Genomic DNA, 25,750 nt, shown 5'->3' on the forward strand with positions numbered 1-25,750 from the left:
AAACTGCAATATTTGATACGAATATATTGTGGACTCCCATGGAGTGCGACACAAATTGCAATATTTGATACATTGGAAAGGGTAGGGGCATGAGGAACGGACTTGGGAACCTGTTCGCTATATCCATGCACCCCAGTTATTGCGTTTGTTCCACAGGTGTAATCCATATAAACCCAAGCCTGTAGGGGGGATTCTGGGAAGAGTGCGCCCAGTTTGCCGACTGCGGTCGGCTGGAGGGGCAGAAGCGGACACACATAAAAGGGGCGGTCTGTGAATGGAACGTGCTTTGCGTTCCATCACGGTTGCCGCCTAGCCTCCCGCACTCCGGTTTGCATCTTACCTGTTGTTTTGTGGCCTTTAAGCCATCGGATTCCAGAGACGTCTCCGACTCGTTCTAACTACAACGGGAGGAGTCTTCTCTTCCTGGTGCGTTGATTTTTCTTCTAGGTTGTTCACTCCCTGGTGTTTCCTCACCGGCTCCCTGTTCAGCTGCGCATGTCCCATACGGTTGCTGTTTGGCCTGCTCTCCGTTAACCCGTTGGCTGCTTCTGCTTTTTTGCGGCAGTGCGGCCGTTTTAAAAAAACGGGCACGGTCGCGTCGGCCATTGGCCGACGGCAGCACCAGCGAGGTAGTGCTGCCGTCGGCCAATTGCCGACGGCAGCAGCCAATGGGTTAAGCTGCAATTATAGGAAGATAAAGAAAATCGTTTTAAAGAATCACAGCCTTCTAAACATTTCACAGTAGGATCGTGATATTTATGTTTTTGGTTGTAATACTTATCTGATCAATTGAATTCCACACAGAGTGGTTTCTGTTGCTTCATTTTGGTTGTGTCTGCATTATTCCTGAGCTGGAAACAACAGAGAATATAGTATAGGTTAGTCCTAGAGTTTTTTGGATTGCCTATTTTCTAAATCTGACCCAGCACCTTTTTGTGTAGTCTTTTTTTTTCCTTATGTTTATTCTGTCAAGGGAAATATGTTTTTTGATTTTTTTCCTAGTATTACAGGATATACATATATAAGAGTTTTGGGTCTAGTGGATATTATGGTGGCATTCAGTAAGGTTAGTTTCATACCCTCTCTTTGTAATTATGTATCTGGTGCCACAGCCCTAACGTTGATGCATAGTATTTTCTATCTTTATAGACACAAACAGTCTCAGTTGGTTTCTGCATATTTATATGTTCTGTTGCATCGAAAGAGGGAAGTTCATCAGGTACACTATTTCTAAACATCTGTCTAGTAATTGTTGACTGTTACTCCCATATCTGTATGCAGGATACTCATTGTATGATTATTTCACTTAGGGAGAGAATGCAATCAAGGACAGTGTGCCAGAGGTGCCAATTGTGATAGACTCCTTCTCCCTTTGCTTGTTTTGCTTTCCCCTCTTCCCCCCATTCACCTCATTTACTTTGACCTTGTTGGGCTGATCTAGTGGGTGAGGGAATGTGGGATCCAGCATCGGTTCCTCCACCTCGCTTCTGCGGAAACACCCAATGAATTCCACAGGGGGTACTCCTCCTCCCCAATCGCTACACTAGCCAACATCTTTGACTTCTCACCATTGGGTGGCTCTGCCCTCTTGGGACACTTGCAGTACCCCTTGAAGTGCTGCACCTGCTCACAGGCATAGCACTTGCGGGGACCGGTCTCTGCAGGCTTTACTCAAGAGACCCCATGTTTCTTACCTCCTGGGGGATAGGAACATTTACCCCGGGTATTAATTTGGAGCCCTTTAGAGAACTTCTGTGCTTTACCCTTGTCCCCCAACTCTTCTTCTGGGGACCCTGCCCACCTTTGGTGGATTCACTCCATACACCCTCTTGTGGACCCTGGTACTCACCCAGTGGTCCGCCTCCATTGCAAGCTTCCTAGGGTCAGTTAGCTTACTGAACAAGTTAATTACTTATGGTAACAATATATCTGTACAAGACATGGATTAGTAATAGATTGCTCACCTTGAGAATTACCCCGAGGCATCAGACTGGATCTGGAGAATTTTTTCATCAGCAGTACCTCTGCACGTCGAAAGGTGGCATCGGTCTGCTCCCCTTTCGTCGTTGGCGTCGTGGTCGCCGGGATGACGTCGCAGCAGCGTCTTAAATGCAACCCGCACACACTGACGTGAGTTCTTATACACGACATTCTACTCCAGAAGCGCAGAGCCATGAAGACACTGACCACTGATGCACAAAACTAGGGCCCTGAAAGGAAGTCCTTAACCCTAGAAGTCAGTTCGCAGAGCGGGGAGGATGGGTGGGGTGGTAAGGAATCTATAACTAATCTATGTCTCTTACAGAAAATTAGTTATGGATTCCTTACCTTGTGTATAGATACCCCAGCTATACCAACCCCGGTGGTGGGTCTGTGAACCAATTTCTTCACACCACAAAGTCCTGGAGAACAGAACGGCCAAAGAAGCTGTCCCGGCAGTAGTGCTTTGTAAATGTGTGAAAAGATGCCCATGCAGCTACCTGACAGATGTCATTTAGAGGAACATCTCGTCCCAAAGAAGTAGTAGCTGCCGTCGCCCTGGTGGAATGGGTGCACAGCCCCACTGGAGGCTCCTTCTTTGCCAATGAATAGCAAGCTTTGATGCACAAAACGACCCACCTAGAGATAGTCCGTTTGTGCACGGCCCAACCTTTGTTGGCACCCATGTAGCTGACAGAGAGCTGATCATCCACCCGTAATTGCTTTGTGCGATGCAAATAAAATGAAAGCGCATGTTTTGGATGCAGACGGTGGAGCCTCTCTTCCTCCTTAGAAGGATGCGAAGGCAGAAAAAAGTGGGCAAAGTGATGGTTTGACCAATGTGGAAAGAAGTAACCAGCTTGGGAAGAAAGGAAGGTCTGGCTCTTAGGACGACCTTGTCCAAATGAACAGCTAGAAAAGGAGATTTCGAAGAACGAGCTTTGAGCTCACTCAGCCTTCGAAGGTGATGGCAACCAGAAAGGCAGTCTTTAAAGTAAGAAGTCTGAGAGGACAGTTATGGAGCGGCTCCAAAGAAGAGCACATAAGGTAAGTAAGAACCAAGTTCAAGTCCCACTGAGGCATTACGAAGGGAACAGGAGGAAAAAGATGAGTAATGCCCTCAAGAAAGCGATTTACAACAGGGGACTTGAGAAGAGAAGGCTGATCAGGAAGCCTAAGAAAGGTTGAAATGGCAAAGAGGTAGCCCTTAATAGTGCCCAGAGCAGAGCCCTGCTGGGCCAAAGAAAGAAGGAACAAGAGAACCTCAGAAAGAGGGGCAGAAAGGGTATCCACAGCCTTTGCTGCACACCATGCCACAAATGTATTCCATCTACAGGCACGTACAGTCTTAGTGGAGGGACGCCTGCTGCCACGATAACATGACAAACTTCGGGAGGCAGGTAAAAAGGTGTCAACTGCCACCACTCAATCTCCATGCAAAGAGGTGGAGGCTGGACAGGTTCGGGTGGAGGTCCGTCCCCTGCTGCTGCGACAGAAGATACTCCCGAAGAGGCAGTCTGATGGGAGGATTGTTGGCCATGTGTAGCAGCTTGGGATACCAGGCTCATCGTGCCCAATCCAGAGCCATAGAATGACTTGGGCCCGGTCGCGCTTGATCTTCAGCACTCTAGGCAGAAGTGGTATTGGCGGAAAGGTGTATAGAAGCCCATAACTCCACTTGTGACGAAAAGCATCGCAGAGCGAGTGCCGCCTTTGAAATTCCAACGCGCTGAATTGCTGACATTGCGCGTTCTCTTGGGTGGCGAATAGATCTAATGAAGGCTCTACCCACTGCCGAAAGAGACCTTGATCCACTTCAGAGTGAAGATGTCATCGTGATCCATCATGCACCTGTGGCTGAGTTAGTCTGCCGGTCTAGAAAACGAGCGGCCAACAACAACAGAGAGGCACTTCTTGAGAAGGCAATTGAGAAAGAAACAAGCTCTAGACTTACTTTTGTTAACACCTTCTCAAGCTTTTCCAACTCAGTCAAGAAAAGCATTACTCAGCATTGGAAGATACTCAATACTGCTGACAATCAACTTCCTCCTCCCATGTTCCCATATAAACGGAGTGCCAATATTAAAGACAAATTGGTACACACACGTCCTAAAGAAACACAACTTAAGACTATACAACCCTCTTTGTGGAATCTCCCACCAGTGATGGGGCATTTCCCCTGTGGAACATGCACAGTATGCCCGCAAACTGAGAAAACTACGGAGATCAACATTGGTACGGCAAGATCTTGGAAGATCATGAAACACACTCATTGTAATAGTGAACGACTTATTTACCTGATTTGGTGTCCTTGTAATCTCCGATATGTCGGAATGACTACCAGGAAGATTAAAACAAGGATACAAGAGCTTAAAAGCACTATTCGATGTGGTAAACGATCTACCAAATTGACCAATCATTTCCTAGACAAACATCACTTAGACACTGAATTGCATTGGGTAGTCCTAGAGCAACCTTGGATACCCTCACACTTGACAGATGTACCGAAGTTCCTTTTTCGTAAAGAACAACGCTGGGTCTATAAACTAAGAACTGATGTGATCGGCCTAAATGATGAAATACCGTGGTTAGCATTATAGGCCACTACCTTTAAACTGAGTCCATCACCCATCGGGTACACAATAGAGAAAATAAAAAAACACATTCTCCTATGTCTCAGGTTAACCATAAGTTAATTAATAAAGACCAAAAAACTGAAAAACTGAAGAGCAGTGGCATATACAACCGTAGAGGGTGACTAGACATTCTGTTACTCCTTCTCAGAGCCTCCGTTTTGTAGTACTGAAACTAACCTATTTTTGGCATTTTGGTGACCAGTTTTGATAGAACTTATATAACTCTCATGCCATACTAGGGATGCCCCTTGACTAGAAACTCATTTTAAAGCATTAGCTAAAGGATTAACACTATCACGGTCTTTTTGATATATGTGAGATTAGTCACTATGGATAGTTTAATAAGAGCTATTAACAGTCTGTATATCTTAACCCACAAGAGATGAATAGCTCTTATTTCAATTACTAACTGGGTATCTTTTTATGTAAACTGCTTTGCAATACCACTAGTCTATTGCGGTTTAGAGACACTAGTCGCTTCGGTGGCCTGTTTTTCTAATATGAGACATGAGCTGAGTTGAGACACTATCCACCGCCGATAGCGGTTAAATTAATATTTAATTTCACTGATTTTGGAGTGCATTTGTAAAATATATCGAGAGGGCATTATGATAAATAAATATTTGACCTTCTGGAATTTTAATAAAACGTGATAGATTGCAATACGGCTGCGTTGCATACACAGGATAGCGGGTCTGTTCTCGCGCACGCGCAATGGCATTGAATCCCACATCGAGTATAGTGCGTTTCATCCGCACATGCGCGATTGAGTGAAAGCATTTAACAGGCAAAAACGGGGCCCACTATAGCGCGGAAGGACCTGCACTTCGCGCACTTGAGAATGGAGCATAAAAACCCAAGCCTACCTTACGTCGGTACCTCCTGGGGCGAGCTCTCCAAGATTGAGGTACCGACGGACAGGTAAGCTACTGATTATTCAGTAGAACTCTTTATGTACTATAAAATTGAGTACTTATACTTTGACCTAAACTCTGCCATGTCATAACAAATATGAAATTAGTAGTAGAAGCTAGACTCAGATACCTCCTTATATCTCACTAATTGTTTGACTCCTTGTCTGTACCCAGTGAATGTAAGATTTAAAGATTCTGACTAGAATATTGTAACACTAATATGGGTACATATGCTACAATGTGCTGACTATTCTCTATGCAGCACATTGTCTCTCTCTCCCTCCTTTTTTAACAACACAAATGCATAAAATCTAACTTACTACATGTTACCCGCTGGTATACTTAGTCCCCTTGCGATGACCTATACATTTTGGAGGTACTAAATAGATTATAAATAAACTCACATTTGTGCTTCATCTTCACAAATGTTTTGAAAAATGCTTTTTTTTTTCCCTCCCGCAGAGCGGGGCCTACGTCCTGAGCAACCAGCCAGGTTGAGGTGAGGCAGGGCTATCCTACATTGAAGGGTAAGTCCTAGTGATTTGATTTCTGACTAGTGAAAGCATATACAGCTACTGATATTGATATGATATACAAATCATTAGCCAGCATGACATTGATGGCTCTCTTGCTTGGTTGTCCTTTGTCTCTCCTTTCTAAATTACAGATACCTTGTGTATTACCTGACAAGAAGATACAGGAATATTGGTTTTGTATAAATATCATTATTTTTTCACTTATTGTAGCAGCAGCAATTCTATTACAGCTGGTCCTGAAGAAAGCCAACGATACAGCGAGCTGATCAGTGGGCTGAAACATGTGGATCATAATTCGACAGTGGTTTTAAATCCATACCACTGTGTTGCTTTACGTTTTAATACTGTCAATACTGTCAGGTAGAGCACAAAAATAAAACTAAAGGTAGTGCATCTATCCTAGATAGTTTTAACATTTTTCACCATTTCATTTATTTCACACGGCGCTGCAACCAACTCTCATATGGGAATTAATACCCATCCTTATATAGTAAAACAAAACATCTCTGAGCTCCTTCATAACATCACGAAGTAGTAGCTCCCAGTGTTGACTAGGATTTCTTCACTGGTAAGGAGGACCCATATGATGAAGCATGTCACCTTTGGGTGAGTGAGGTTTCTAATCCTTAAGGGATGAATTCCCCTTACTGATTGACACATTTTGTTTTATGTTTGAGAGGACACAAACTACATTTCATTAATGGTTTCACTAATGCTCTAGACAAGACTCGAGGTGACGTAATGTGTGTGTTAAACTCTATATTGGGGAATCTTCACCTCGTGAGTCTCTAAACCTTTTCCCTTGGACCCCTAATCCACGATAGTTAGAATAAAATAGTTCAGAGAACCTGCCAGGTGTTGAACTACCAGGGATATGCCCTGATGCTCCAGCCATGTCCAGAGATGGAGAGCCTCTGTTTATTGCAGTACCACATGGTGGTAGTGTTGTCCGTGAACTCCTGTACTACTCTTCCCCGAACAGAGGGAAGGAATGTCTTTAGTGCAAGACGGATCGCCGAGAGATCCAGAAGGTTGATATGGAGCCCAAACTCCGCCAGAGACCAGAGGCCTCTGATCTCCACCTCTCCCATGTGGCTGCCCCATCCCAGAAGTGATGCATCTATCACTACTGTGTATTCTGGTTGGGGAAGGGAGAGGGATCTGCCATTGGCCGAATCCCGGTTCATTAGCCACCACTGCAATTGTCGTGCAGTGCCCTCTGGACGCAATCGGACAGATTCCCCTGATGCTGTGCCCACTGGAATTTCAGGTCCCACTGCAGAGCCTGCATATGCCACCTGGCATGATCTACCAGCAGTCCCAGGGTCATTCTGATGGAAACTTGGGATAGAGGCTGAATGATCTGACTCATAGCCCGAATATCTCGGACTTGCTGCTTGGGAGGATAGTCCTGAAACTGCGTTGTGTCCAGAACAGCTCCGATGAAAAGGAGCTTCTGAGAGGGAGTCAGGTGTGACTCCGGCACGATGATAGTGAACCCCGGCGCATGCAGGATGCCCGCCGTAGTCTGGAGGTGGGAGATGACTGCCTGGGGCGAGCCTGCTTTCAACAGCCAGTTGTCGAGATAGGGGAAGGTCTGCGCAGAAGAGCTGAGCTAGCGTCAACATTTTGAACTCCTACCGGAGGAAGCGGTTGACATTCCTGAGATCCAAGATAAGACGCAGGCCTTTGTCCTTCTTGGGTACCAGAAAGTACTGGAAATAGCAACCACAATCTACTTCTGGGGCAGGAACTCGCTCAATGGCTCCCATGGCCAAGAGAGCCGTAACTTCCTGTTGGAGAAGGGCCAGATGATCCTCTGCCATGCAATGGTACTGAGGTGGCATAGATGAAGGGGTAGTCTCGAAAGGGAGGGAGTAGACCCTTCAGACTATCTGCAAAACCCACCTGTCTGACATGATGGTGCGCCAGTGGGGTAGGCGATGGCGAATCTGTGGCCCTGAAAAGTCAGACTAGGAGGGTTTAGAGGCTGCTGCAGAGTGGGTGGTGGTGGAATGGCCCACTCGCTGGCCCCCAGACCCACGATGGTGGGTCCCACATCCCCGGCCACGCAGGTGCTGAGTAGCGCGCACCGGCCTGTATCTCTGGCTGGAACGTGGCAGGGCACCCTTCCGTAGCCAGAAAAGGGCAGAAAGGCAGACTGTGCAGGACGGGTGGTAGAGAGGTCCAATGACTTGGCCATAGCTCGAGAGTCCTTGAGGCGCTCTAGTGCACTGTCTGCATTGTCACTCAATATCGTGACATCGTGACGGCCATCAAAGGGCATGTCCATCAGGGTACTTTGGATATCCCCGGAGAAACCAGTTGACCTCAGCCAGGCGTAGCATCAAAGGGCTACCAACGTTGAAATTGTTCTGCCTAGCAAGTCGGCAGTGTCCAGTCCACAATGAACTATAAACTTGGCTGCTTCTCTCCCCTCAGTGACAGCACGGGAGAGCACTGCCCGGGCATGCTCCGGGCACTGAGGCAGCACCTGTGCCACCGTATCGCACATGGAGTGGGTGTAACAGCCCAACAGACTTGCAGTGTTTATGTACCGCAGTCCCAAGCTGGAGGAAGAAACATCTTCTTCCCAAGAAGGTCCACCTTTTTGGATTCACTATCATGTGGTGCAGTAGGGAAGGCGCTTCCTTTGGACGTGGATGTTTTTTCACCAAGCTCTTAAGGGTGAGGTGTTGGGAGAGGAAAGTGGGGTCGCCCGGTGCTGGGCAGTGGCATCAGGCAATCATCCTATCCACTGGAGTCGCAAGGTTGGGCCTGGAACAGGTGCCCAAAAGGAAGTCAGTGAGGGTTTCGTTGAACGGCAGCAGGAGCTCCCAAGAACTCGCTGCCAGCTAAAGCACCTCTGTCAGGAGATTAGTCCTGACAGCCACCATAGGTAGCTTTAGGTTGAGAGCTTCAGCCGCCCTAGGCAGCACCACTGCATAAGACGCTCCCTCCTCCGTAGCCACTATAGGAGGAGACAACATGCCAAGGTCTTGGGAGATATTTAAACCACTGACATCCCCCAACTCCTCTCTCCAGTCTGGATCATACTTCAACTGGTCATTTAAAGTGTTTTCGTACCCATCCCAGTCCTTCTCCGCCTCCTCTCGTTGCCAATCTGGCCTAAATAACCAGGGTAGAACAGGGATACAAAAGTATCCGTCGGTGCCGGATCCGGTGTCAGTCGATGCCGTTCTGTCTTCGTGTCTACGTCGCTGTGAAGGCCGGGAATGACGCTGGCTGTGGACACAACCGATGTCGGTAGCGGCCATGATGACGGTGGAGTCAGCGCCGGTGGAGGTGTTATAAGGTCGACCAGCACTGATCTGGATCTAGGCCTGGATCCAAGAGGACCCTGTGGTGCCGGGACTGGAGCCACCGGCATCAAAGGCCCAGGGCCCCCAGCAAGTCTGCAGGGCCCGAAGGCGTGCCGGTGGAGACGGGCTGCCCAAAGATGGCAAGCATCGCTTTGTTGAAACTACAAAGCTGGGCAGGGGTCGCTCCGGGTCCCGGAAAAGGGGGGAAACTCTGAGCCAACCCGTTGGGCTCCCCACACAGAGCCGCAGGAGTGGCACCACCTGCGTCCCTCATTGCATCGGCCGACGGATGGGGAGAAGTCAAAGTGTGACAGTGCTTCTTCAACTTCTTCTTGTGCTTCGACTTACCTGAGGAGTGCAAAGACTTTGAAGATGAGTGGTGATGGTGGAGCTGAGACCAGTCCCTCGACCTCCTGCGCGGCTGGGACCTCGAAAGGCACAAAGCGGACTATCAGAATTCGAGAAGCCTTTAGGACTGCTCCCGCAAAGACTTTGTATCCATGGTCCGGCAGTCAGAACACGATTTGGGGTTGTGATCCTGATCCAAGCACCACAGGCACACGCTTTGTGGATCCGTCACCGAAATCAGTTTTTGGCAGGACCTGCAAGCCTTGAAACCGGGCATCCATCGCGTGCACTAGGAGTCGATTGACTCAAAAACGGTGTCGACAAAAGTCGCAAAAGATTCAGTCAAAAAGTGACTGGAGGTACCGCGCTCTCCGGATCTGCGCTGGCTGGCGCGGAAAAAGAAAGAAGTGACGTCAGCTCCTTCCCGGTGACCATGACACCAACGATGACCCGACCAATGCCACCTTTCGACGTGGAGAGGTACTGCTGATGAAAAAATTCTCTGCATCCAGTCTGACGCCTAGGGGTAATTCACAAGGTAGGGAATCTATAACTAATTGTTTCTTTCAGATATATCAGTCAAGTGCTGGCGCAGCACTACAAAATACATACTAGACAAGTGCTGTCACACAATCAAATTGTACAGTCCCTGAAAATCTGTAACATTGCTGCCCTTTACCAAACCATCCTGTGACCTGCAGAATGAATCCACATATTCCAACCATGTGTGCGAATCAGTTTTCTTATTAGACCTAAACTGATCCCAGTATTTATCAGGGGTGAGACCATACTTAGTGAGGAGGGCCTCCTTCATGTCAGTGTCGGTGAGATTGTACCCCTTACACAGAGCTAACAAAGTGTCCCTCCCCTCTTCTGAGAAATGAGGCCACAATCCTGCTCCCTAATGCCCATTCATGTGTATAGCTGCCTCACAGCCCTGAAATCACCTTTGTATGTAATCACCCTTTTTAAATTATTTGCCTACATTCTTGGGGATCTGCACAATTCTATCTGCCTGCACTGAGGAATTGCTGCCACCATCAGTGCTGGACCTACTCCTCTGATCCAGCTCCTTCACCCTAATCTCATGGTGTAACATCATCCCCTTCTCCTCCATTGCTAGCTTGAGCTTTTCCAGTTCCATTGCAACTCTCCTTGCTTCCCACATATCCTCCAGCTCCTCTCAGGACAAGCCACTGCTGCCTGGTCTGGCGAGTCCCCCCCCCCTAAAAATAGATATCAATCCTTGGAATAGGCTCCTCCGCCTCAATACCTCCTTAACGTTGTAGGTTTCTAACCTTTCCTCCTCAAAGGCTACTTCCAGGGTTGCCACTGATGATGCTAATGACTCAGGCATGATGCAATAGAAAGTTCAAGTTTCCAGCAAATGGCAAGATCAAAAATGGACCAAAAAAGGAAACAGTATGTGGTACATTATGGTCCGCGATATGGTAGTCGTGTACACCAATCACTATAGGTCAAATGCAAAAGCAAGTCCTATCCCACTGCTGGCACCAATGTTAGAAAAAGGGTCCCTAGTTGGCAATGGTTTGCACCTTTGTCCAAATAGGGACCCTTACTTCTAGTCGGGATAAGGGGGATACACTACTGAAATAACCCATGCTCACCCCCTTGGTAGCTTGGCAAGTGTCAGACTAATCTCAGAGGCAGTGTGTAAAGTATTTGCACATAACCAGAAGACAGTGAACACACTACAAAAGGACACCACACCAGTTTTAGAAAAATACCCAATATTTATCTGTGCAAACAAGACCAAAATGATAAAAGACGAACATACAGTAATTAAAAATAGGCACTTTGCAAGAATACCTTTAAAATGCAGTTCCTTGAAGCCGGTAGCTCCGTCCGGTGCTACTGCAGTGCTGAAAACAACAGAATCCTACAGTAACAACCGACCGCATAAGGGCGGACTGGCGTTAGAGTCAGCAGAATCATAAACAGTACCTTTGCTTCTGGTGACTGCATCAATGCGAGCCTGTCATGGCAACCATCGCGGTTGCGATGTGAAGCATAGCGGTGCTGCATGCGGTGCCCTCTGTGCTTAATCTGCAAACCAATAAGTGCCTGGGCTCTCGTCGGGAGGCCACTGCAGCTTGCACCACACATTGCCCCTGCCAGCTGACAATGACAGTACAAACACAGCTACTAACCATCACACACAGCTGTTGTTGTGCTAATAACTAAATTAGCAAGACAGCTAAACCATGAGGCAGAGTGTCATAAGCTTTGGTGCTGGCAATTAGGCGCTGGTGCTGAGCACCGGAAACCACCAGCTCAAATTAAGCACTGCGGGCCCTCAAGTCGCTGTGCAGGCAGCAGTTCGGTGACGGTTGTCCAGTGGTAGCGGTGAGACCAGGGCTGCGATGTGGAGTGAGTCAGTGCTCTTAGTGGTGCTGACAGGTAATGGTGCAGGCGACGGTGTCCGTTGATGGGAGCTGGCGTCGGTCGGCCCAAACAGCAGTGTGGGACGGTGGTACATCTTGTGACTTATGAGCAGTGCCCTCAAATCACAGTGTGGTCACGGGTGTCGAGGTCAACGTGCAGCGACGTCGTTGTTGAGAGCAGGGTGGTGGGGTGAAGGTAGGCAGTTTGGAGTACGGTGCCCACAGGTCACGATGTAGGCAGTGGCTCGGTGGCAGCGTCATCGTCGGTGAGACCAGGGTTGAGGTGCACAGTGCAGCGGTACCTTCTGTGGTGCCTTCAGGACATGGTTCCAGCAATGGTGTTGGTGATGGTGTTGGCTGTTTTCCCCCTCAGTGGCAACTGAAACCCACGGTTCCAGAGGCGGTACCCAGAGATAGGTGAAGTCTTTGCTGTCCCTGAGACTTCGTGAACAGGAGGCAAGCTCTATTTCAAGCCCTTGGATATACTCAACGATAAGTAAAGAAAGTTCAGCCCATTCCTATCACTGCCCAAGGCTGAAGCAGCAACTGCAGGCCAACCCAGCAAAGCAACAACACAGCAAAGGGGAAGTACGCCTCCTGGCAGTTCTTCCACCTCTTGTTCTTGGCAGGTTCCTTGATCCAAGGGAGTTCTCTGAAGTCTTTTATCTCCCTGAGACTTTCAACAGGAGCAAAGCTCTACTTCAAGCCCATGGAGAAAGCTCCATCAGCAGGATGATGAAAGTATAATCCAGTCCTTTCAAAGGCCAAGACAGAAGCAGCAGGCCAACACAGCAGAGCATGCAGCAAAGTGGCAGTTCCTCCTGACAGCTTTTCCATCTCTTCTTCCTGCCAAGTTCCTTTGTTCAGCAGCAATGTAAAGTTCTGGGGTCTGGTCACCAATATTTATACTCAGTTTCTCTTTGTTCTTTCGGGCAGAGAGGGTCTGTGCTCAGCCCAAACCAGTTCTGTCCTCCCTGGTCCAGCTTCCCGGCAGTAGGTGGAGACAGCATTGTCCAAGGGAGACAGCGGCTATTCAGGTGCAAGAGAAATCTCCTCCCACCACTCTAAATGCAGACCAGGCCTATTCAGGTGCTAGTGAAACTCTTCCCACTATTCTGAAGGCAATCCAGGTCTTTTCAGTCCAGCCCTGCCCAGCCCCAACCCCCAGTGACTGCCTGAAAGAGAATGCACATCCCCAGCCCCTGTCACTCCAAAGCCAGATAGTCAATCCACAACTCAGTAAAGGCACACAGGATGGCTATGCAACAAAATACCTACTTTCTAAAAGTGCTATTTTCAAACACAGAACATATAACATACATCTTTACTAAGAGATGCATTTCTACATTTGGAGTTCAGGCATACTAAACTCAATTTTTCTATCTTGCCCCAATGGGAAGATATACTCAGAAGATGTTATAAATAAACTCCCATGGTATCGATTTTTAAAATATTTCCATCAGTATTTATCCATATTTATTTTTTGTCCCTCTTAATGTTATTTATCAATATTTATTTTGTGTTTTTAGAATAAATGGAGTTGTAAAATGGTATATTTCCACATTTATTTACCTATTAGATGTGCACTCATACATGGAAGCCTTTCACATGTTAGAAAAATTAACAGCTACATATAACATAATACTACACCCACAGGTGCATATTAGCTTAGCACCCAAGATACCACAACTCTTACCCCTTATGCCACCCTCCCACCCCCTACCACCCGGCCACCAGGGCGTTCAGAGCCTTACGCCTCCCACAACTTTTCTACCCCCCAAATGCACTTCTCCTCTCTTCACCTAACCCTCGCAGACTTCCAACATGCACGACTGTGACAACAAACTCACCCCTTACTCAATCTCTTAGTTCCCCCGGAATGACCATAGCCCCCCTACCTCTAGCCCCTCCTCCTCTACCTCCACCCTTCCCCCTACCTCTACCCTGCCTCACGACACCTCCTTCATCCCCACCCTCTATAGAAGTTGTTCCCCCACCAGTTTCAGTCAGAGTTCACTTCCCATCTAACAGCTCCCCCTCCTTAACTCTCTCTTCCCCTGCACCTTCCCTATTCCACTTATCTACTGCGAAACTGAACCCCCCCAGTCCAGCCAACACCCCTGTGTTCATCAGGTGGCGTACAAAAGGTCTCCCCACATCGACCATTCAATGAACTTCCCACCCCCCTCTAATCCGCCCTTAGAACACATCCCACCCCCTATTACTCCTCCCACACCCCCTCACCTACCAACCGCACCTACTACTCAGTAAGCTTCAGCTGCAACTCTCCTAATCACACATGCTACTACCTCTCCTACGGTCTCACCAAATCAAACACCTGAGCACACTACACTCCGGGACACACCTCCCACACCTCCTCACCCACCACCAACCACTCCGACTACCCATTCATCTATACCAACTACATGCCTAACTCTCTACTCAACACCCCCGTCTCTCCTAATCACACACGCTACATCCTCTCCTACGTCCTCACCAAATCACACACAAGAGCATACTACACTCCCGGACACACCTCCAATACCTTCGCACCCACCACCTACCACTCCGACTACCCATACATCCATACCAACGGCATGCCCAACCTTCTACTCAACACCCCGCCTATTCTTCCCATGTCTTCATCAGATTTTAAATCGAAAAGAGACAAATCTCCTCAACCCATACCACAGACAATTACCCCTTCCACTACCGTTCCAAACACCACTTTGGACAAGATTATGTCCACTCTTCTCCAAATTAAAGAGGAACTTCATACTTTCAAAAAGCTGATTTTGAATCAACCCAGGCACCCCAGACCCCCCAGAACCCTCTCACCAAGAAATCCCCCTCCACTCTCATACAAACATAATCCTCCTTACTGGACTTCAATTCCCTCCCGTAATTCTGACACCCGCCCATTGTGAAGCATCAATCCACTCTCAGGTTACGACATACGCTCTCTTCTACACTCTTATGAACCCGCTCACACGACCCACCCAGCCCCCACACATCTTCCCATCCCTACTATCCACCCCAACCCTCACAGGTCCTCCACACAAAACAATAGAGGTATCGTTGCCAACAATCTTACAAAAGTCACACTCACTCTGGACCCTCCTCCTCCCTCGTCACTCCCCGGCTTAAATGCACACTCTTGAACTGTAGATCGGCCCCTAGACATGCAGCAGACATAGCCAACCTCATCATCGCACACGACCTAGACCTGACCATACTCCCTGAAACCTGGTTAATAGAATCTTCCTCACCACTCATTGACATTCTAGTACCCCCTAATTACCACATCATCAGATTGGACAGGAGTGGCAAGACAGGGGGTGGAATCGCATGTATTCACCGGAGCAATCTCTCCGTAAATAGAGCCATATCCCCTGTATTCTCCTCCTGTGAATACATCTGCCTCGACATCAACAGCGTTGGCAATCCAGTATGCTCCTTACATATTATCTACCATCCACCAGGGGACAACCTCACCTTCACTGAACACCTCATGGACATGGTCATAACGAATTCTGGATGACAAAACACACAAATATTCCTTGGTGATTTTAACCTCCACTGGAACAATCACAACGACTCTGTGGTTAATAGTCTCAAAAACTTCCTCAGCGCTCTAGACCTCACCCAAATTTGCAACAGCCCTACACACGACAAAGGCTCTATCTTGTATCTAATCATCTCCACAGGCGACTCCATCCAACTCGAGTCGATCCAACCCTGTGATACCACCATATTATCACCTTCTTCATCAATGAAAGCGTGAAACTTAACCCGGCTCAATCGACCAAACCAAAGGTCTAGAAAAGAGACCTGAAGAAACTCGATCCCAATTCATTACCATCTCCCAGTCACAATCTTCTCCTTCCCCCTACCGGCGCCTCCAACGTACAGGTTCTCACTAACCTCTACCTCAAATCTATGACATCGATAATCAATGAGGTTGCCCCCCTTCAGTTAAAGAGAGTCTCCTCTAAAAACTCAAAACCTTGGTACGACGGGCTGCTTAGTGAAGATAGACGATCTATGAGACTGGCGGAACGTAATCGGAGATCAGTCCCATGGGCTATGCACCTTAAAACACTAAATAAAAAAGGAAACGCTTACTTTAGAAAAATCAAACGCTCAAAAGCTGACTTCTTTAGCCACCAGCTAGACCAAGCAAGAAACCGGCCAAAAAAACTGATTGAGTTAATCAAAACTCAATCCAAAGAAGAACCTTAATGACTACAAAACACAACTAGCACACAACCGACTTGTGAAGAATTCTCTACCTTCTTTAATCTAAAGACAGATAACATCAGGAATGATCTCCTCACGGACCTAAACCTTTACTCTAGCCCTCACAGCAAAACATCCCTTGGACTAAAAAAACAGGCCTCATGGTCGTCCTTCGATACTTACACGGAAGAAACTATAGGCAGGATTCTCAGTACTCTGAAGCCCTCAAATCACCTTATTGGCCCTCTACCCGCAAATGCTGTTAAAAACTTTATCCCATTACTTCTCCCGCTCTGAACCAAAATCATTAATAGCTCACTTCAGCAAGGTTGCATCCTGGACTCCCGTAAAGTTGGACAAGTATCACCCAAACTAAAGAAACCCACAGCAGACCCCACCAACCTAAACAACTAGTGTCCTATTTCCAATATCCATACCTTGGCCAAATTGCTAGAAAAATGTTTATACCTACAATTGACAAAACACATAGAGCACTTTGACCTCCTCAACTCACACCAATCAGGATTTCAAGCAGGCCACAGCACGGAATCAGCTATGACACACATAATTGATGATGAGCTTCAAACCCTTGATCAGAACGGTACGTGCCTCCTCATCCTACTCGACCTCTCATCAGCCTTTGATACGGTCAAACACGAGAACTTACTCGATTTGTTGAATATCAGAATGGGGCTTTCAGGGACAGTGCTCAAGTGGTTTACCTCCTTTCTTCACAACCGGACCCAGAGATTCAAGATTAACAATACCATGTCCACACCTGTTCCAGTTACACTAGGTGTCCCACAAGGATCCTCCTTATCCCCGACATTGTTCAATCTAGTCATGGAACCACTCACCGCACTGCTTCAAACATCTAATGTGCAATTTCACATGTACGTAGACGATACCCAACTCTACCTTAAAATACACACCCCCGAAGACATCAAACTACTCAACACAACGCTAAAGAATACTCAGACATGGCTGGCAGAGAATCCTCTCAAACTGAACTAGCTAAAAACTGAATTCCTCCTAATAGCACCTACCGCCACACTCCCCATCATGCAGGATTGGCTTAAACATATTACTGCTTTCAACGTCCAACCATCCATAGTGGATTCAGCGAAATCATTAGGCATAGCCCTCGACTCTAATCTCAACATGCAACATCATATCAGTAATGCAACAAGATGAGCTAATTTCCAAATAAATACATTGAGGAAACTGAAACCCTTCCTACCAGCCAATGACTTCAGGACTGCAGTCCAAGCCCTAGTTATCCCTTGAGAGGATTATGGAAGTGTCACCCTCTGTGGCCTCCCCCTATCGACAACCGCACCCCTAAGAGCCTCTTTTAATGCCGCAGCGAGACTCATCAGTGGCTCAAAAAAACGCTCACACATCTCTCCTGACTTAAAATCCTTGAACTGGCTGCCATACGAAGCTAGAATACACCTGAAAATCGCATGCATGATGCATAAGGCCATACATCACAACTCACCTAGTTACCTTGCTCAGAAACTGACAATCTCCGGTGGCTCTAGAGCCACAAGAAGCACGGAAAATCTCCTATTGAAACCACAAAGATTCCACAAGAAAAACACATATAAACGCTCCTTCTCAGGGATGGCGCCCAGGATCTGGAATGCTCTCCCTCCAGAAACGAGACTTATCCCATCCACGACATCCTTCAAAAAATAAGTAAAATCGACCCTCTTCGCTAAATTCACATGAATATAGTCTATGGAAATCTCGAGACTCACTATCTTCCCTTTTATGACAATGACCATCCAGACCACCTATGTACCTTTGTTGCCTTGCCTTGAATCTATGTGTAATCATTTGCTCATCTTTGCAGAAAATGCTTTGTTAATGATTCTTATGTCTTTGTGTCTCATATGTGTGTAAAGCGCTCTGATATCCATGAGGATCTTGTTTGCGCTCTATACAACTTTCTAAATAAATAAAATAAATAAAAATACTACAAATATAGGTTAACTTATGCCTGTATTTAAGGAAATCTGATCCTGTTTTGTAATTCCCTATCAGCCTATCTGCTCGGTTTGTGCCTGGCATTCATGATAGACAGCATGGAGAGTCTTTCACAAAAAGCACCCTTTTCAATATTTTCCTGCTTTTAAAAATAAATACAGACAGGAAACACATTGTTTTCTGTCTGTACTTATCTGTAAAAATCAGTAAAAATGGAAAACAGGGAGCCTTACCTATGGAACAGATAGCCTTTCAAAAGTGAAAAATGAATTACACTGTGGTTCACTATCAGGACATGAAAATAAAAGCGTTCATGAATAAAGTTCATCAAATTTGAATTTTAATCACATCGTGTTCATACATTTCTTATGTTGTAATTTACATCAAGAAATTGTTATGCTCGTAAATCGATGAAAACACTTAAGGAAGCATAATCCCAATGCATTTCGTGCCCTAACAGGCACTTCGTCAGGGGAATCGCTATTCAGTGTCTATCGTCTTAGTCTATCTCCAAGCTGGAATGACGAACTTTATTAATGAAGTCCTTGATAATTCATTTACAAACACTGAACTTCAATGTATGAGAGAGCGTATTGCCGATCCACAACAGCAGTGCCCAGAGGGTCGCTCCCTAGATAGAGGGAACGCTTTTATTTTCTTGTTCAATTCACACCTAAAGTCCGACTAGGTGATACCTCCGAGGCACGCTACAACCCACACCTTTGGATTATAAATTGAGCTTGTGCCCAGTCAAACCTACTACAAGTCACTATCAGGACATGTCACACACCCCAGGACATGTACTACCTTTCACATACACTGTACCCCGCCGATAGGGGTACCTTGGACCTACCTTAGGGGAGACTCACATGTAGTAAAGGGTAAGGTTAGGGCTTGGCAAGTGGGTGCACTTGCCAAGTCGACATGGCAGTAAGAACTGCATGCAGACACTGCAGTGGCAGGTCTGAGAACCCTTTGAAAGGCTTCTTGTGTGGGTGGCACAACCAGTGCTGTAGGCCCACTAGCAGCATTTGATTCACAGGCCCTGGCACACTCAGTGCAATTTATTAGAGTCTTACCAGTAAATCAAATATGACAATCGTGGAAATACCAATCCATAATCCAATTTATAATAGGAGCACTTGCACTTTAACATTGGACAGCAATGAGAAAGTGCACAGAGACACTGAACCAGCAAAAACAGAGTAAAAACCAGGAGGTCATAAAGCAAAAAGACATGGGAAACACGCCAAAAGATGCCAATTTGAACAGTTGATAACAGAACAAATCAGCAAAGTTGGCAGAATTTAAATATAAATCTTCAGTGTCATAGACAAATTCACAGCATCGACATCCCAATCTTCTGATTGCAACCCTTTTACTATCACATCACCCATAGGACAGGGAATATACAAGGTATTTGTAGGGTCTCCGCAGGACCAAATACATCGTATGGGACTATATCCCTTACAATTTGATCAGTGACTGGGACCACTGAAATGCTTACAAGTGACTGGTCTCTTTTCACTTAATGCGAGGAGGAATGTGGGGCCAACACCCCGTCGACCAGTTCTACAGCAGAATGTTCTGGGAGGAATTGGCCATTGATCAAACAGAAAAACAACAGTCACAAATCCAATCCACATGAATAGGAATATCATGGAAAACCCAATCTAGACATACATCCACGATGAACCCAGATAAGTGCGTTTTAACCAGTATATGAAAACGCAAATCTGCCCTGGTGGTGGCGGTAAAACAGAAGACAATGAAGAAATGTCGGAAGAAAAATTATTTTGATCAATATAATAACCAGAAGAACTCAGCTAGAATAATGGAGGCTGGGATACTGGATGTAGACCTGAGTCTGGCACTTCCCGGAGATTATTACCAGCATGCCACACTCCATAAAGATAGGTTAACCAGCCATGGCCCATAACTAATACCCTTGCTATAAAAGATTGCTGTAAGTCATGGTTCATCTGCTCCACCACAGAATTGCCCTTGGGCTTATATGGAGATGAGAAATGCACCTGCACCCTCAATAACTTCATTGACACACAGTAAGCTTTAGAGGCAAAAGCTTGATCCTGGTTTGAATGGAAAGTGCCACAAGAATATGTTACGACAAAGACATGCAAATCCTCTGTGGCCAGACCCAGAGGAACCTAGTGCAAGAATCCACTGCAACCAAAATCTCTATACACACCACTCCACTCTACAGAACACCGCTATACTGTATGACACATCACTTCACACTACTAGACTCCACACCACTCCACTCTATGACATGCCTCTCTACTCTACAACATACCACTCCACTGTATGGCAAGCTACTTCACTCTATGCCCCTCCACTCTAAGACACTTTACAACATGCCACTCCACTTAATGCCACTCCGCTATATGACACATAACTTCACTCAACAACACACCACTCCACTCTACAAGACTCCACACAACTCTATGTCACTTCACTGTACGACATGCCACTCCCCTATCTGACAGGCCACTCCAATCTACGAAATGCCACCCCAACTCTACGACATGCCACTCTACTGTATGCCACTCAAATGTATGCCTATCCACTGTATGAGGTGCCACTTGATGACACACCACCTCACTGTACTCTATGACAGTCTACTCCACCCTATGCCACTCCACTGTAAAGAACTCTACTCCACTCAATGCCCCTCTTGTCTATGTCCACTCCACATCACTCTACGATACTCTGCAACATGCCACCCCACTCCACTCTACGCCACTCCACTTGATGACATGCTACTCCACTCTACGCCACTCCACAACACTCCACTCTATGACCCACTTCTCCACTCGCTACTCCACTCTATGACATGCCACTCCACTTTACTCCCCTCCACTCTAAGACACTCTACAACATGCCATTCTATGACAATCCCCTTTACTCTACTATATGACACGTCACTTCGCTCCACTCCACTTTACTCTACGCTATAACATGCCACTCCACTCAACTGTACACCACGCCACTCCACTCTATGACATGCCACTCCACTCTGCCACACCACACCCCACTACACGCCACTCTCCTCCATTCTATGACAAACCACGCACCTCCACTCTATGACATGGCACTCTACCACACACCACTCCACTATGACATTTCACTCCACTCTATGCCCAGCCACTTTAAGAATCTCTACGATATGCCACTCAGACATGCTACTCCACTCTACTCTATGACATGCCACTCCACTCTACTCTACGACACACTACTTCACTCCATGCCTCTCTATCACACTCTACTCCACTCTACACTCCTTCACTGTACTCGACTCTATGCCACTCTACACCACTCTACTCCACCCTACTCCTTTCTACAAGACTCCACTGTACGATACACTTCTCCACATCACTCTGCGCCACTCCACTGTACCCCATGACACTGTACATTACTCTACTCCCCTCTATGCCTCTCCACTCTACAACATTCTGCTCCATTATATGCCACTGTAACATAATCCACTCTATGCCACTCCACTCAACGACAGTCCACTTGACGAAACTCCACCCTACAACACTCAACTACATGCAATGCCACCCCACTCTACGACAGTGTACTCCACTCTAAATACAATCAAATATCACTGCAGTTGTATATTATGAACTTACCATATAGGGCCCCATTTATGAGGCCCCTTGTGGCACTTTTGCGCCACCTAACATCACTTTTTTGATGTTCCAGTTGCACAATGTGCCACTGCATATTTGCAAGGCCATGTAAAGCAACTTTACATGGCTTTTCATGGTCTTGTAAATATGTGCCTCTTTCACGCAGAACACTGTGTGAAAGGGGCGTTCTATAGTTGTTGCTGTATGTGTTCCCACGCAACACCCATGGAATCTGACACATTCCCAGATTTACGAGAAATCGTAAGCCTGGGAATGCGTCATAATCTAACGCCACTCCAGGGGTGGCATTAGGGAGGCACAACGAGGAGAATTTTTAATTTCTCCTTACTTTATCCTTTTTCTATGTGTGTTGCATTCTGCAGCACAAATAGAAAGAGGAAATTGACTGAAATGATTGATTTTGCGCAGGAAGGAGTCCCTTCTTGCACAAAATCAATCAGCCCCACAATGCATGGTGCAAGGGTGCCTGCTTTGGCGCATGGCAATCCATTGTGTGACAGCGCAGGGGAAAAGGACAAGAATGTGCCATTTCTCATGGATACGGTGCATTCCTGCCCTTTACTGTTGACTGTTGGCGCTGCCATGTGCCAAAACCTCATAAATGAGGCCCATAATATGAAGCCACCATAAGGCACATGTTGATCTAAGCCTACACTTATCTTTTATTTCTATATTTTTGTATTTGTGCTATCTGAAAAAATATAGTTAATGTTGGTACAATCTCTTTATTTTCTTTAGATATTTAGTTTGTTTTGAAAAGATTTTAACATTTTTTCAGGAAGTTTTCCTTTTTTCAAAGGTCAACATGACCAACCATCAAAAAAAGTTTGAACGGAAACAGGAGGACAAATAGGGCAAGCAAACTAAGGCAGTTGAGGGGAACCTGGTGAGCCTTGACAAGATCCTGAGGATAGTCAGATCTCTTCCTCTCACAGCAATCACAGTATGACATAGGAGACAGTATGTGGTGAAACTGACATACTGTTCTTTCATTCGTCTATTCTACCTCAACAGCTCGATTGGCACCATGGTACCAGGAGCAGGTACTGGTGTAGGGACAGATGCACCGGTTGGTGGTGGAGCTGGTGATTTAGCTGGAGAAGTCAAAGGTGGTACTGGAGGGACAGATACAGCTGGTGGTGGTGGAGATTCTGATGACGCAGAAGAAGTTGAAGGGGTTACAGTAGCCAAAGAAGTAGAAGCTGCCGATGTTCCTGCTTCCGTTTCTTCCAACTCCTTCTGATGCCTTCTTTCGGTCTGCCCCAATGTGGTTGGATGGATTGTTTACAGGTGTTTCCTCATTCTCCTTGTACCAAATAGTATTGGCTGATGTTCCCATGCAAAATTACCTTGATGCAGAGGTTGCAGCTTGCCAGTTTAGAATTCAACTCTTTCCCTCCAGGTAGCAATAAGAAAAACTCCCAAACAATGGAATTTTTCAGTTTCTTCCTCCGCTCCATCTTCTGTTCCTCCTCTTGCATCCTTCTCTCCACCTATTCTTCCAACTCTTCCAGCAGGACAGATCTTCTTGTTGAGCCATTGCAATTCTGCAAAAGCACAAAGGTGGATTCTGAACACAAGCTTTTCCCTTTTGGAAAGACCACAACCTTCCCCATTGAAGATCTCAGTTGGAATGGCGAAAAGGGGTGTTGTACGAAGGTGGAGTATTATGTGGTGATGCTGGTTAGGCTACACCATGCAATACTTTCACAATACCCAGAAAGATGGTCCTTGGATTCACAATAATAAAGCCTTAGCTCAGTCCAGGTAGAGTGGCAAAGAGCAGTAAGGCTTTTCTAGAGGAACATGTGTTAAGTATATGAGAATACTAACATGGACGATAAGTAATTGTCGTGACTCCGACACCAATTTAATAAAACATAGGTGATTTTTATATAAATTTAGGCACCAAAACAAACCAAATTAGATAAGTGTAACCAGAGTTATGGATTTTAGAAGCAAAATTAAATCAGTGCAAAAAACGTTATCATTGCGGTCAATGGAAAAAAAGCAATAGTAACAACTAGTTAACTGCGGGTCGAATTGCGTTGAACCCAATGAGGGTAAAGGTGATGGGGTACCCAGGACCTAGTCACAACAGTCAGTTTGATTTTACCTAGTTCAAGAAGCCCGGGTGTAGTGTTGTCCTGGCTGTCCTTGGTGCTGAAGCGGTAGTCACAGGGGAGATAGTTTTACCGCTTACACGATGCTGGTGAGGAAGCAGGTGCAAAAAGTCAACAACGAAGCCACTGCTGACATTGTATGAAGGTTTTGCGGGGTTCCCTCGAGGTGCAGCGTCGAATAAAGGTGGTGGTTGCTAGACTGGCGATGAACAAGCCTTGGCAACAGTAAGCTCAGCAGAAAGTTATTTCCACGTCTGGGGGGAAAAGGGTAGCCACCTCAAACTTGCAGAGGTTAGGACAACATTTCCCACAATATATCAGACCATCTTCTTTTGGACAATCCCTCAGAGTGCCCAATGGCCAGGGATTCTTTGGTTCTGGTACGTTGTTTTCAACTGTGGTGTGCAGGGGACTAGTGCCACTAGTCCAGGTGAGTCTGGAGTTGCCTTTGGCTCTCACATGGGTGCCTTTTTCTGTGGGAACTGATGTTTGGTATGAGACAAGTCGCAGTCATGCAGTTCCAGGAAGGTTGCCACACGTCCATGGTATCACGCCTTTAATTTTTGCAGATACTGTAGTTTCAGACACGGGTCCCTTCTTTGTCCTTTTGTTGCAAGTCAGATCAGACTTGAAGTTCTGGTGTCAGGGTGCCCCTTAAATCCTAGATTTATGGGTGTTAGCGTTGTAGGTGCGAGTTGCCAATGGGCTACTAGACCAAGCAGCTAATCTGCCACTGAGGTGACCACATCTAGGGGGGGGGGGGGTGCCACCTTTTCTATCCAGAAACCTCTATTCTTCCACTTTTAAAAATGGCAGAAACCTTTCTGACCTGTACAGACCAGGTAGCCCACCCTATGGGTGTGGCTAGCCCTCTGAGGGTGTATACCTCTTGACTACCTAATTTTCCCACATGCCTGGATGCAAATGTTCCTGGGGCAGAGAGAGGGCTTTTTCCTCCTTTGGGAGGCAGTCTGGTTGCATATCACTAGTGGTGAAGGCATTGAAGTTCACCTCCTTGATGTGCCACTTCACTAGCTGTCCTGTCAGGGAGGGAGATGTGGCCTCCTTTCTATCCGAGCCTTTTTGTCTGACTACCAGTAGACTTCACATGCCCTAGCAGGGGGTCAGATTCCTGTCTTGGCGGCAGCACATGCGAGCTGGCAGCCAGAGCACAAAAAAGGCCTGGGGTAACCTCTAAGGAACGTTGGCCATTGGCCGACGCGAGCTTGGAAAGGGTTAACACCCATGCCCTGGGCACCACTGGTACAATGTACTAGTGACTTATAAGGGGGTTTAAGTCCTTGCCAATTGAGCTTGTCCATTTACATGTATCAGTTTTAGGGAGGAAGCACTGACACTGGGGCCTGGTTAGCAGGCTTCAGTGCACTCTCAGAGTAGAAAACTAGCATCTAGTAGTCCAAATGGGGAAATAAGTGCGGGACATCTGCAAAAAGGCAATTATTCCTATACAACCCCCTTCCCCCAAGCAAACATGTCTAGGACATTCAACCCAACCCTGGGTGCATTTTCCTGACCTGTCAGCGAAGAAGGATGTAAACAAAACTGGCTGAACTATTGCA

Source organism: Lissotriton helveticus, chromosome 12 (assembly GCF_964261635.1).
Source record: "Lissotriton helveticus chromosome 12, aLisHel1.1, whole genome shotgun sequence".
NCBI lineage: Eukaryota > Metazoa > Chordata > Amphibia > Caudata > Salamandridae > Lissotriton > Lissotriton helveticus.